A 15,291-nucleotide genomic window follows, 5' to 3' on the forward strand; every position below is an offset into this window, starting at 1 on the left:
ATGGACAGATGAATGGATAAGGAAGATGTGGTACATATATACCATGGAATACTACTGAGCCATAAAAAAAAAAACAATGAAATAATGCCATTTGCGGCAACATGGATGGCCCTGGAGATTATCATACTAAGTGAAGTTAAGTCAGACAGAGAAAGACAAATACCATATGATGTCACTTATATTGATACGTGGAATCTCAAATAAATTATACAAATGGACTTATTTACAAAATGGAAATAGACTCACAGACATAGAAAACAAACTTATGGTTACCAAAGGGGAAAGTGGGGGAAGGGATAAATTAGGAGTTTGGGATTAACAGATACACACTACTGTATATAAAATAGATAACCAACAAGGCCCTACTGTAGAGCACAGGGAACTATACTCAATACCTTATAATAATCTATAATGGAGAAGACTCTGAAAAAGAATATAGATATACATACATACGTGTATAACTGAGTCACTTTGCTGTACACCTGAAACTAACACAACATCGTAAACCAACTATGTTTCAGTAAAATAAAAGATTTCATGCTATGTACCAGGGACTTGATACATATAAACCCTTTTACCCTCATTAAACCCCCAGGATATGGGTCCACAGATATCCTCACTTTACAGATGAGAAAACAGAGCCACAGAGCTGGGACGCGCAGTCTGTCTCCCGTGCCCGATCCGAAGCCCCTGCTCCCCTGAACCTTCCAGACTAAGGGCTGATGCACCCGTCCCCCCACAATGGCTGCGCCACAGCTGGAGAAGCAAGCTCCCATCTGGACGGTCCCTCTCCGGAGTGCTGGCCACGGCACCAAAGGGACGCCAAGCCGCGTCGTGTGGAACGTGGAGAGCCCAGACTTGCCCCGGAAAGGGGGTGTTCTCTGGGGAAAAACTAGCCCAGGGAAGAGGCTCACTGTCCCCCCTCAGGGAGCCGGGCTCCACAGAAAGGACCACCTCTTGGCTCGGGAGATGCAAGAGGCAGGTCGGGACCGATGAGAGGACCATGCATATATTCCCACTATCAGGACTGCCAGGGACGGGCCTCCAAGACAGAGGGGTCTCTGCGGAGACAAAGACTGTGCCCTGCTCTGCCCTCCGAGGATACGGCAGAGCCCCCCATGAATGGGAAACTGACCCTGACTGTTGTTGCTTTGGGACCTCGGGCAAGTCCAGTAAAACCAGCAACCTCCACAGCATCTTTAAAATGCACATGATGATTCCTACTGCATGCGGTTGTTATCCTAGCACAACCCATGGTGATGGTGCTAAAACAGTGCATGGTCTCTAAGGCCCTGCCACCTGAGACCACCACGGCGTTTAGAGACGGAGCACCTCCTATGGGAATGTCAAGGTCAAGGGCCGCTTCCTTATTCAAGTAAATCAGTGATAGGACCATCCATGAGTCTAAAAACCCCAAATTCAACCCTCTCTAATCGCTAAAATAGAGAAACTGTGATCCTAGGCCCTAAATATCATGGCTTAAAGTTTGCTTGAAATGATCTATTCCAACCATCTCATTTGATGGACAAGGAATAAACCAAGAGAGGCTCAGAGGGGGACAATGGCTCACCCAAGGTCTCCTATTAACCTCCAGGCAAAGCCAGACTAGAACCCTGGTTACCTCAGCACATTTCCAATGCCTTAACCACTAAAACACCCTGTCTCCCACCAAAAACCCCTCAGAGTGGTTATAAAAACATGGTACACAGAGATTACGTAGGGGGCCCAAATGAACTATAACACGTACTTGGATTATATAAAATACAACTCTGCCATATTACAAACTAATTTTATAAACAAGCACTCTTGCTCTCTCAAATCAAGGAAGCCAATCTGGAGACTGCTTGGTTGGCTCATATTTCTTTAGAGAGTTGTCAAAGGAAACTGAACAAATGCCATTTTCTCCCACTGAGAAATTTCCTAGAATCCATTGATCAACAAACAATTACTAAGCACAAATAAAAAGACAATGGCAAGACAGTATTAATGAGTGTTATAAGTAAGAGAAACCCCAGGGACAAGTGGAAGCCTAGGTCTGAGACAGGAATGATTCCATGGAGGATGTGACCCTTGAGTTACTGGCTTCATGGATAGGAGAGGAAGGGTATGCCAAGGACCAACAGCAAAGGCCTTTAAAATTCCTGTAGTCAATGGACGGATGGATGAATGAATGGATAGAGGATGGATGAATGGATAGAAGATGGATGAATGATGGATGGATAGAAGATGGATGGATGAATGGATGAACAGATGTATGATAAATGGATGGATGGATGGATGGTGGAAGATGATGGCCGGATGAATAATGGATGAATAGAAGATAGACGGATCAATGGATGAATAGATGTATGATAAATGGATCAATGGATGATGGATAATGGATGGGCGGATGGATGATGATGGATGGATGGACAGATGATGGATGGATGAGTGGATGATAAATAATGGATGGATGGATGGATAGATGGATGGATGTGTGGATGGATGGATGGACAGATGATGGATGAGTGAATGGATGGATGGGTGGATGGATGGATGGGTGGATGTATGAAGGATGGACAGTCGATGGCTAATGGATGGATGGGTGATGATGGATCAATAGATGGATGGGTGGAAGATGGATGGGTGAGTGGATGATAAATAATGGATGGATGGATGGATGGATGGATGGATGGATGGATGGGTGGGTGGGTGGGTGGATGGATAAGTGGATGGATGGATGGATGGATGGATGGATGGATGGATGGATGGATGGATAGATGGATGGATGGGTGGGTGGATGGATGGTGGGATGCATGACAACTACTACTCTTAAATCACTGCAAGTGTTCCTGAGGATCATACTCAAGAGTGTTCTGAAAACCAGGTTCATCTTCTCATCCCTTTTTGTTTTTAATTAATTTATTTTATTTTATTTATTTTTGGCTGCATTGGGTCTTTGTTGCTGCGCGTGGGTTTTCTCTAGTTGCAGAGAGCGGGGGCTACCTTCGTTGTGGTGCACGGGCTTCTCATTGCAGTGGCTTCCCTTGTTGCAGAGCACAGACTCTAGGTGCGCAGGCTTCAGTAGTTGCGGCACACGGGCTCAGCAGTTGTGGCTCACAGACTCTAGATCACAGGCTCAGTAGCTGTGGCACATGGGCTTAGTTGCTCCACGGCACGTGGCATCTTCCTGGACCAGGGCTCGAACCTGTGTCCCCTGCATTGGCAGACGGATTCTTAACCACTGCGCCACCAGGGAAGCCCTCTCATCCCTTTTCCACCCATCACTCCCTCCAACAGACCCTGAGCGGGAGTTATCTTTAGGGAGCAGGTCAAGAATAGGTGGAGGCAGGGTCAGACACCATATCCCTTGCCTACAGATGGGCAAGAGTTGGTGGGATGAGAAGAGGTATGTGCATATTTGCTGGGAATTCCCTCTTTTCCACAAAAGAGGGAAAAGCCTAACCGTAAGAAAAAAAACAACTTGAGAAATGAAGTTGGCCCAAACCCAAAAGGAGGAAAATGAAAAGGGAAAGGTGATAATCACTTTGTTGCACATCAGATCCCAAATGTTTCAGTCCCAGAAAGAACCTGAGTCCCCTGCATGTTTATACCTCACATCCTGGATGAAGATAAACCACGGCTGACAATAAGTTGGTGGAGCCATCCTTGGAATCACAAAGCCTGCCCCTCAAAGCACCCCAGGCTCTCATAAAGGGCCCCTCTGTATCCTGCTGGGTCCCCTCCCTACACTTCATCCTCCAAGTGACACTGGCCTCTTAGAGGAAGCCTTCCCAGACTTACTCAGGCACAACTGTTTGGTTAAATAAATGACCCATCGCCAATGGCCCCCACCCCTGGGCTTTTCACTATTAGGACCCAGGACTCTATGATCCCTGACTAGCCAGGAAAAGCCGGTACAAAATTCACTGTTAAGTAGGAAACTTAGCCTGAAGCCGGGAAAGCAGACAGGTTCTCCCAGATGACAGCTGAAGCGGTATCTGCTCCGGGCTCGTATTCCTAGGTAACTGCCTTCTGAGGTCACACCAGCCAATTCCTGGCTCTCCTAAAGTAGGCTCCTGCTAGACATGGAGGATACAGGAGGAGGACAGATGCACACTGGAGAAATCGGCTGGGATTTCGATGGCCGCCAGCTCCTAACCAAGTTAGCAAGGTGTGAGCCTAGGGCAGTGAGCTTAACACAGCCAGGCCCATAACAGACGCTCCAGTAAGTGCTAGCGGATTGACTGATGGGTTGCACAAGGAATTCCTCTTGATGGCAACTGCCGCACTGTTTCAAATTCAGGGCACAGAAAAGAAGGTTGAAGACTTCCAGCCTGGTGAGAGAGTGAGGTGTGAAAAAGCACGGCTGCCCGCTCCGAAGCCCCAGCCGCAGCGTCCTGCTGTGTCAGCCAGGCAGGGAAACCCTACAGCAGGCCTTGCCGGCGACCTCCACCCAGGGTCACTCAGTCTCAGCATCGGCACATTTGGGCTGGACCATCCTGTGTCGTGGGGGAGGCCCTGCGCCTTGCGGGCCGCTGAGCGGCATCTCCGGCCTCCACCCACTAGATCTCAGGAGCAACCCCCCGCCCCCCGCCAGTTATGACAGCCAAAACCAGCAAGTGCTAGCTGACTGACTCCAGGCATGAGCGAATATCCCCTGGGGAACAAACAGCCGCGGTTGAGAATCAGTGCTGAGGCGTTTGCACAGGGGGCGCCAGGGCGGCACTCAGAAGCCAGCTCCGGGAGAGGGTCCTGGTTTGGGCACCAGCCTCTGCCCAGGGCTCTTCCTCCCACTGCTCAGGGAAACGCAGGGATTATCCGATGTCTCTGAGACTCAGGTCACCCATCTGCAAAATGAGGCCGTATTTTGCAAGTCACTGGGCAGGCAGAAGGCACTCAACTAATTACTCTACGTTGATTTGTACATAGCTGTTCTGAGAATCTCAAGCTGACATCTCACATCTCTCCCCAAAAGCTAGAAAACTACTACTGGAAATCCTCTAAACCCTACTGAGGGCCTCAAGAACAGCTGTGCAAATACTTCCACCAAGTTATTCCACTTTTAAGAATCTATTCTAGGGACTTCCCTGGTGGTCCAGTGGGTAAGACTCCACACTCCCAATGCAGGGGGCCCGGGTTCCATCCCTGGTCGGGGAACTAGATCCCGCGTGCATGCCGCAACCAAGAGCCCGCCTGCCGCACTAAGACCCGATGCAATCAAAATAAATTTTAAAAAAAAATATTTAAAAAAAAGTCTATTCTAGGGAATTAGAATCTCAGGTAAACATTTACACACAAAGATGTCTGTCTATTCCAGTGTTATCTACAATAACAAAAACTAGAAAAAAACCTAAATGCCCAACAACGTAATAAAGAGAGTAAAATAAAATATGCTTGAGGAGATAGGGTCTTCCGTGGTGGCACAGTGCTTGGGAATCCACCTGCCAATGCAGGGGCACGGGTTCAAGCCCTGGTCCAGGAAGATCCCACATGCCGCGGAGCAACTGGGCCTGTGCGCCACAGTTACCGAGGCTGCGCTCTAGATCCCGCGAGCCACAACTACTGAGCCCACGTGCCACAACTACTGAAGCCCGTGTGCCTAGAGCCCGTGCTCCGCAACAAGAGAAACCACCACAGTGAGAAGCTCGCACACCGCAACAAAGAGTAGCCCCCCGCTCGCCGCAACTGGAGAAAGCCCCGCGCAGCAACGAAGACCCAACGCAGCCAGAAATAAATAAATAAATAAATAACATAAATTTATTTTTTAAAAAAAGATTTCAAAGGGGCCCTCAGCCTGATGGCACCTCCATCTTTCCTGCCCACCAGCGACCGCCTGCTCAAGGGGGGGGTCCCTGGAGGATGGGAAGAGGGGTGTCAATGAAGGAGCACCGCCCTAGAGCGTGGGGCCTTAGCTGTTCTTGGTAAAACAGCTAGGCTGGGTCCTGGGGGCCCGAGGGTCCCGGGACTGAGGGCCGGATCTGGACACGGATGCGGCACCCAGATGCTGGACACCAGAGATTCAGGGGAGATGGAAATGCCACCAGCCTTCATCGCACTTCCCACTGGGCTCCTAGTGCCGGGGTGCCGCCGGGCAGTGTGCCCTCAATCTGCCCTTGGGGGTCTAGACCGAGCAGAGGAACTGAGCTAACGTGGAAAGAAGACCGCACTTCCCCATCAGCCCGATGCCTCCAAGCGGCCGCAGTCGGAACCCAGGGCAGAGTGGACGGGGTGAGTCCACAAGGCCCAGCTTCAAATGTACGGAAGTGGTCCCTTTCCAGTCCCTCTTGAAGTCCTTGCCCACATGCACTTGAAATATTAACAGAAAGCCAACAGTGTGCAGGCCAGGACAGTACACATCGCAATGCTCCCCAAAGCTGGTCCACATCGTCAGAGCCAGAGACACCCAAGAGCCCAAGTCTCCAAGGCCAGCTGGACCTCAGGGACAGGAAAGGCCACCATCCCCGGGACCCTGCCCTTGAGCGAGGGCGACGCCAGGCTCCCACTCAGAGCCCCATCTCACACTAAGACACACCTGGAAGGCAGCTGTCAGGACGCCCACTCTAAGCTGAGAAGCCGCGCCCTTCCTGATGACCCAGCTGCCCTGTACTCGTCAGAGACTCCTTCTGGAATCTCTCTTGCCTTCTCCCTCTGAAGGAGACTCAAGTCCTAGTGAGGAGACGGGATGTTCTTGAAATATGCTGACGCCACGGCTAGGATGCAGGCAGCGGATGCTGTGAGCTGGGGGCGAGATGCCAGCCAGCGCCGCAGACCACCTCAGCCACGAGCTTCCCTCACGGTGGACCTGGGCAGAGAGGCCAGGCCACTCCACCAGCCCCTCCTCCTCAAGGCGGACGTCCTGCAGCACCAGGCCTGAGGCCACCACGGCTGGGAGGGCATGCCAGCCTGCACCAGCTCCTCACTCAGCCTTTCTGTCCTTCCCAGGGAACCATAAAGACAGCACAGGCAAGCCCTTCGGTCAAACCTCAGTGGGGGGTCACACTTCCCAAAGATCTGCTCAAACTCGGCAGCACAGAACTGGACCCAAAGAGGGACTGACTTCTGGCCACTGAAGCAGTGAGACAGCCATCATGATGCACAGGTAGTTTCTTATACAGGAGAAAACCAAGGAGCGATCCTAGGGACCCTCCGGCCAAGAACCCACGGCACAGAAACGAAGGTGCTGATTTAATAAGCTCGCTGCTCTGCGGTTTCTCCTGGGGTCTTCAGGGATCTTTCACAGCAAACCAGGGGACTGCCGCAGCCACCTGACAGTCTCAGAAAGAGAGCCCACTTCTCTGTGCTGTTCTGGAGGAGAAGCAGCTCAGTTCTCAGCTAGTTTGTGTGCCCCAACCTCCAGTGCAGCAAATAGCTGGAAAGTCTAAATCCTGAGTTATCCATCCAGGCTTAAAGAAGCAAACGTTCTCCCTTTGTTAATGCAAAAATCACAGAGGAAGTGAAGGACGTCACAGAAAGAAATCACTAAATTCCCATCACCCCGCCCTAAAGAGTCTTGATAAAAGGCGGATCTCAGGGTGCCCTCCATAGGAATTCACATTCAATAGGGTCTCCATGGGGGCCCGAGAATCTGCATATTTCCCCAGCTTTCCGTCTGAATCCCTGGCTGGAAGCCCGCTGGAGGCTTTCTTAGATTTGCCTCTATAGCTCGTTTCCAGTTCTGACTTCACTCTCTTATGCTATTTCTCTTTTTGTTTAAGTGCATCTTAGGAGAAGAAAAATATCTAATTCATAAAGAGACCTGGTAGTTAAAAAACTTCCTGGTATATACGTATATCAGCATGAACAGAGATATCACACACACCACATTCACACTTAACCGGAAGAGCAGCCTAACATACTACATCATGCATGTGAGTAACATAGGACATTATGTGTGTGACATCTTCTAGAGACGAAGACACCTGAGTTACATTCAAACCCTGCCATCCTGCTCCCTCCTACCGTCAGCACACCTGACAGCTCCTGACTGAGTAACTGCTGAGTCAGACTCCTTCTTCCCCTACAGAAACGAGGCGCCCTCAGCCAGCGAGCCCAGCGACGTCCCCTCACCTTGATCTTCGCAGGCGGTGAGGGCCAGCCCTAAATACGCTGTCGCTGCCTGGACACACAATGTATCAACCCCACACAACCCACTGCCGTCTGCAGAAACGGCTGAGTGATGAACCTTCAACCCATCATCCGATCACGATGACCTCAGTTTTTGGAGACAGCAAGTCAAAACTCGACCCTTATCGTCAGAGAGCCGAGACACATTTCAGGAGGGTCTGAAAAGGCATTGCCGAGTGCTTCCCCCACCCACACCAATGTCCCCTAGTCCACTCTATCCCCGCTCACCCTGTGACCACATCCCGGAGGTGCCCCGAGCACTGCAGCTGACTAGGCAGAGTGACAGGCAGGGGGAGATGGGAAGCGGGGGCAGCTTCCTTGAGAGGGCCTCACTTCACTCTCCCCAGAAGCAGAGGCAAAGACCCAGACCCCCGACTTTGTCCAGACCCTGGTCCCCCCACCCTGCCTGAGGTCTGATTCTTAAAGACAGCTGCGAGAGGCCGGCTGTGCTGGCTCCCAGGCTGGTGAAGCTGCAGGATCTGAGAGATCACATCTGCCTAGCTTCCTCCCCCTCCACAGAGAGGCCAAGCGACTGGCACAGGGTCACCCAGCTCTTGAGTGATGGGTGTCACTCTCCCAAATGTAACCCCAAGGGTCTGGGCTCCTTACTCATCACGGGGCATTTATCCATCCCTTTTACTCTCTTCCTCAACTTTTTCCAGAAGAAAGCATCCTGAAAAGATGACACACATAAGGAAGTCTCCCTAGAATTGGGGGGGGGGGGGGGCGGTGGCAGTCCTCTGCCCAACTTTTTATATCACTGCTACCTTCATGGGCAGGCATTAAAGACTTGCTCTTAAGATGGTCTCAACCAGCAAATGACAAAGATGAGGGCAGGGGGCATCAGAGCCCCTTCACCCTTCACCACCCGGCTCAGTCAAGACGAGTTCAAAAGCGAAGCCCTTCTTAGTTCCCAGAGCAGAGCATGTTCAGTCCCGGGGGTATATCACCGTGATGGTCACCTTGGATTTATTTCAATGCCTTTGTGTTGTCCCACCCACAGACGGCACTTGTTAAGACTTCTAGCCCCTGCTTCTTAAGCCACCGCGTGGTGAACTATAGGTTATCCAAGAAAGAATCAACACATGAAGAGCTATTTTCTGGCCTTCAAGGCCTGCCTACACTGCAAATACTTGCATAGCAATCTCCCCCAACGCAGGTTTAAAAATATGGACTTGTGTTCTTTTTTAACTCCCAACATAATGAATGAGTTTAAATATTAGAAGTTGAAATTATTAAGTAAATCATTTCACCTGCAAAGCTTCTATTTGCATAACATTAATTCATGATGGCAGCTAAAACAAATTCATCATATTTGGTATATGAGAAGCTGATTTACGTAGGAATTGAAAAAAAATCATGAGCACAAAATTATGTTGAAATGATGTACGAACTCAATGGAGAAAGATTTTTCTCTTTCCTTCTTTTCCTTTGCTGTTTTTTAAAAAATCATCTGAACAACTAACTGAATTATGGTGAGAAGGAAAAGGATTTCAGGAGAGGAAGGAGGCAAAGGACTGGCATCTCCGGAAATGAATAATGCTACCGCCTCACGTGTGTGGCAGGCTCCCGGTGCGGGTACACACACACACTGTTATTAATGTCAAGTATGCCAAAGATACGCTGGGAAATCATTACCATTCATCGCCACTAACCGCCATTAAATTTCAATCAATTCAACTTAGCACAAGTGTACTTGAGCGGCCCTTACAGTTCCTTATAAATGTGGCTCAAAAGTAGGGCTGACTTATTGCATTGTCCACCACACAAAGGAGCATTGCTAAGCGTCATGCTTGGACGCAGGGACGGATGCTCTTTTCACATCCTAAGCATTCAAAGATCCTTCTTTTTCTGAGCGCTAAGAGGTCTTGAATCCCTACAGGTCAAGGCGAATGGGTTGAGGTGGGGGGGATACTGTTCTGAGAGACCACCATTCCTTTCCTGCCCCGGTGGGGAAGGTGGGGGTCAGGGCAAAAGGGGGCCTTCGGCACCCGCGCAGATGCCTTACGGAAGAAGTTTCGGATGCCGCCAAAAGTTTGGCAACGTGGCCCCTTTTCTCCTGGCTCTAGCGAAATGCTCTCAATTCACTCTGCAAACTGTCACCTAAAGTCGAATGAATCCCTTCTCGGAGAAGGGGGAGGGGAGCCACTGGGAAGGGGCAGGGAGGACCAGCGGCCGTGGGCAGGGAGGGCGCCCTTTCGAGAAGCGCCTTCTCCAGGTGGGCGCCGGCTCCCCCGGGCGCTGCGGTCTCCCACCCGGCGACAAAGGCGGCCGATCTGGATCTGGGCCGCTGGCTTTCTTCCCGAGCCGCCACGAGCAGGGTCCCGCCTGCCGCCACTCGCCGGGGCGGCCGGGACAATGTGGCCATTGTTCGGGCGCCACAAACCGGGCGGGCGGGCAGGTGGGAGGGATGCGGCGCGGCCGGCGCGCGGGCTCTCGGAGAGCAGAGGGATCCCCGGACGCGGCCACGGTCCCCACGGCCTGGGCAGGCCGCGTCCCGGAGGCCTCCCGGCCAGCCCTCCGCGGGGCAGAAATTGGAGGGGGGCGGGGAGAGGAAGGAGGGGGAGGAGGGGGAGCGAAATAAAAAGATGCCCAAGGAAAGAGGAGATGGGCGGGGAGGAGAGGGAGGGAAAGAAAGAAAAGACAGGAGGGAGGAGAGAAGGAAGACCCAGGGCGGGGAGGGGAGGGGCAGAGAGGGCGCGAGAGAGAAGAAAGGGGGAAAGAAAGAAGGGAAGGAAACAAAGCGGGCAGAGAAGACGGGAGATGGGGGAGTAGGGGAGACAGACAGACAGACAGATGTGCAGTCTGCCCAGGAAGCCTCTGCAAAAAGCTAAAGTTCACCCTGTTCCGTGGAGGGAAGCGGATCCAAAGCCAGCCGAGTCAGCAAAGCATAATCACACCGGGGGCTTTGCTCAATTACAGGTCTGAGAGTCGGGGCTGGAGGAAGGGCCATACTTAACTGTGTCCCCGGGAAGGCCCAGGCACTCACTCAGTCGAGAGGTTTGTCAGGGTGGGGAAGACAAGTATCCCCCGCCTCCACCCGCCCCGAAGCCCAGGGAGCCCCGATCGCGGAGAAGCCCGGCCCCCGAGGTCGAGGCGGGCGTCTGGGCAGCGGCTGGGGCTGGCCCGGAACACCCACCAGGAAGGAGCTTCTAAGTTCACCGGGGCCGAGAGTCCAGGGCTGAGCCGGTGCTGGTCTGCGGGGAGGCCGCAGGCCGGGGAGGCCCCGCCTCAGCCCCGAGCAGGGCCACCCGCCTCCTCCCCACCCCCTCCCTCACTTGCTGGAGGCCAGGGGCCCTCGGCCCGAGGGGGGAAATCAATCCCTTGCTAATGAATAAAAAGCCCCCTTTATTTCACTGCTGTGTTTGGTTCATTAAATTTTCCACAGATTTGCAGAGAAGAAAACATAATCAATAAACCTTGACAAAAAGTGAACGTGTGAAAAAGGCCGGAGGGTGGAAACGTGAGATGAAAGTGCTATCCGATCACAGATTTCAGGGGCAGACGACGAGCCCGGGCTGCCCAAGAATCTCAATGGACCACCACCCTTTCGCGGCTTTCCCTCCCTTTGCTGAAACTCTTCATTCAAGACAATGGGAAATGCACTAAAACTTTTTTCTTATGCTAATGCCTGAAACAGGGCACTCACAGTTAAAACACACTTCCCAGCAACCTTTTTTTTTTTAAACGACACACACACATAAAACCACATTAACTTTTTCACTTGAAACCAAAAATCTCAGAAACAGTTTAATATGAACTCTTTGGTCACATCTTAAGTGAGTTATTTTCCCCCATGTGCGTTTTTTTTAAGAAGCCAGAATCAGAACACAAACCGCTATATTGAGGGTGCTTTTGTTGATGAAGGAATTGGGTAAAATAATATACTAAACATGCAGAAAGTCTGCTGGTATCACTGGTGCATTTTCCCAGGGGTTTAAACATAGTTTTGTAGGTTAAGGATGTTTTGGTCACCCTCAAAATCTAACAACAATGATCAATGATTTTTTTTTTAAATCCTTTACGGTCCACAGCAAACACTCAGATTCATTTGGGAATACGTAACAGTATTGAAGCTGGTGGCAAGTATTTATTTAAAACCCATGAAGCTGTTGCTCTTTACCAGAAGACACTGCCTAACAACAAACAGGACCCCTTCCCAAACCGTCTTTTAAACGAGCCTGAGGCCACAATTACAGAGAAGCCTCCCTTCCCGGGAGCCTTCTTTAGAAGCCAGCGAGCCTCGTTCACTGAAATTGCTGCCTATTCTGGTGGCTAGTACAATCACCTCTGCGGCCTCTCTGTACTTTCTGGAATCTGAGAATACAGTTTCTCCCTTTGGCATTCTTCACGTGTTTCACGTGTGCGAGCCTCTGACACTTACTGAAAAGAAGAAGGGGGGTGGGGAGCTGCTTCCCCAGGGTTCCATTTCAAAGGGCCCAGCAGGTACAGCTGCAGTGGTCCACGGCTAGGTCCACCTGGCCTGGCCTGGCTGTCCCCGCGTACCGGGAAACAGGCCCAGGCACAGGTAGAACCCCACCCCATCCTAAAGAAGCAGGGCAGGTGGCTCCACCTCCCCGGAGCCAGAGTCACCAGCAGAAGCGAGCGTCATTCAGATGAAAGGAAACCCGGCTGAACACACACTTGCCCAAGGAAAAGGCAGGCTGCCCTACCCCTTGAGTCCACAAGGATGTGGGACTTGGGTTTTGCGCTTGAACAAGCCAGCTGGGTGTGTAGGGGTCACAAAGCCTTTCAGAGTGTGCATGACAACCTCCTGGTCCCAGTTAGAGGGAATCGCTGGCATCTGTGGGGTGACGGTCCCCCCGCCCTTCCCCGGGTGGTCAAGAGAGGCCCTGCTGTAAGAAGGGCGTTTATCAGGCAAATATTCAATTTTGTCAGTCGGCCTGCTGAATCCCGGGGTTGGCTAATCCAGCCCCAGGGGCTGCACTGTGTACAGGGCACGTGTGGGAGTACACAAAGCATGAAGTATTTGTGTATCTTTCAGTCTGCAGTGCAAACAAGCCAGCTACAGTACACAGCCCCCAGGGCCCCCGCAGCCGGGCAAGGAGTCGCTGGCCAGCGGCCCTGCGGCCCCCTCTTCCAACCAGGCAACTCAAAGGATTCTCTCTGTTCAGTGTCCCCCCCACAGGTGGGCTGGAGCATCCCTGAGAACATGGACGGGCCCGCCTTTCTAAGGCCGCCCGGCCAGAAGGGCCTCTCTAACCCCACACACCCTTCAAAGTGGGCCAAGCCCAGAGTCCCCTCCAAGGCCACGGGCAGGGTCAGTGTGAGTTTGGAAGCAGCCTGGGAGGCCCTGCTGAAGTAGTCTGAACCCTGTGCAAATTCCCCTCCAAACAATCCGCACGGAAGATAAAAAACCATCCCTAACAGCCAGTCCGGCCTTGTTCCGGTGAGCCCAGCCCTGCTTTGGAAATGTTTCTCTCCCTCCCACTGGTATCCTCGCCCACTGACTTTGAAAACAGACTGCTCTGACTATAATCTGTCACTCAGATGCCAACCCAAGAGACAGCCGGGTCACCTGAGGGCTATTTCCTGGCCGAGTGGGCTCCTCACCTCCAGTGCCTTAGTTTAAATCCCCCTAGAATCACTAACTAACCTCATGAAATGAGCGTACTTCTCCCAGCAAAGGGCAAATACAAACCACCCTAAATATCACAGACTTGAACTAACTCTGAAGCGCTCTGACAAGCGACAACTCTCCATCCGTCTGGGTTTGAGTGGGACCCAAAATCTGGGGGAGAACATCTCCATGATTTCCTGTAACCCTCAGCTGTAAGAGGGAAGCACTAAGTCTGGGAAAACGAAAGCAAGAAAGATGAAGGAAGAAAGGGACCAGGGAGGTTCCGCAGGGATGTGACTGCAGTGGCCTAGAGGCTAGGGTCTAGAATTCCTGCCCCCGGGCGGACCAGAAGCTGGGGAGAGCCTAAAGGGCACCAAAACTCAAAGCAGCCAGGCATAGTCAGGGCGCCCTCCCCGGCCCTGGGGAGACCAGCCCAGGGAGCCACACAATGACTTCTTTCCCGGCAGAGCCAAGTGCAAAGCCGCTCCCAGGCGCCCACACGGGGAAGCCACCGAGGGAAGGAAACCCCCAGGCAAGGTAAGGAAATGGGCGGGGAAGGGTCTCGCAGGCAAGGTGACGAGAGCAAACAGGTCTCACGGGGGCACCGGTGGCGAGCCCGCCTATTCCGTGGCTTTCCACGGCTGTACATTTTGGATTTCACCGTTTATTTACTTTCCTTTCTGGCACCGAGCCCCCTGAGCACGCCGATACAATATTTGCTTAAACACTATTTTATGCCGCTTGCGAGGGAAACGTTTACTTTCAAATTCTCCAACATCCCCCTGAGCCTCGTCAGCAAACAGCGTATGAGCGTTTTACAACTGCTCCTTTATCTGGAGCTGTCGGGATTAAACCTTCACACGCCCGGCGGGGGCGGCGGGGCGGGGGCCCAGGACGCGGCCGCGGCCGCGGCCACTGGGCTGCAAAGTCCGCGCCGCAGGCCGAGCACCGCCCGGGATGCGCGGGCCGGAGGGCAGAGGAGCGCAGGAAGGACCCCCGGGGCCCGGCACCAGACTCCAAGGAAAGGTCTACTTTTCCAGCCGGGATCAACTCGGAAAGCCACATCAAAATGACACAAAAGAGAGGCGAGTGGAGGAAGGCCCCCTGGGGGAGACCCAAAGCCTACGAGCGTCCCTGCGGCCGGTCACCCGGGGTGAAGCGCACGGGCTCCGTCCCGAGTTCCCCGCGCAGTAAAAGTCGGGTTTCCTAGGAAATGACAGCAATTACTGCTGGGCTGAAACGACGCCGAGATGCGTGGACTTCCAGCTCCCCGACGCGGCAGGCGCGCTCACACTCACACACACAAGCACGCGCCCCCTTCCTCCTCCCCCCTCTACACGCCCCCCCGCCCCGGTCCGGGGAAAACGCTCCCCTTTCTAAACCCTTAATAGGATTGGCGCCCAACTCTCCCCGCGCCTCTCCCCATCCATCACACACAGATCAAGTTGCAGTAGTGGATTTTTCAAATTCCTCTGCAAATATACTTGTTGAGAGATTGCCGGGGGGGGGGGGCGGGGAACGATGAGTGGGGGCGGGGAAGAAAGTGCGGGGCGGGGGGGGACCCGAGGAAAGGGCGAGGGATTACGCGCGGATCCCTCCGGGAA

At 52.6% G+C, this 15,291-nt stretch overlaps 1 protein-coding gene across 1 annotated transcript in view; it reads right to left on the minus strand.

Moving 5' to 3' along the window:
- GLI2 (GLI family zinc finger 2) overlaps positions 1–15,291 on the minus strand; it is a 248,343-nt gene that overhangs the window by 232,292 nt on the left and 760 nt on the right. The gene's annotated exons all lie outside the window — the stretch shown is intronic.

Source organism: Eschrichtius robustus, chromosome 5 (genome assembly GCF_028021215.1).
Source record: "Eschrichtius robustus isolate mEscRob2 chromosome 5, mEscRob2.pri, whole genome shotgun sequence".
Taxonomy (NCBI): domain Eukaryota; kingdom Metazoa; phylum Chordata; class Mammalia; order Artiodactyla; family Eschrichtiidae; genus Eschrichtius; species Eschrichtius robustus.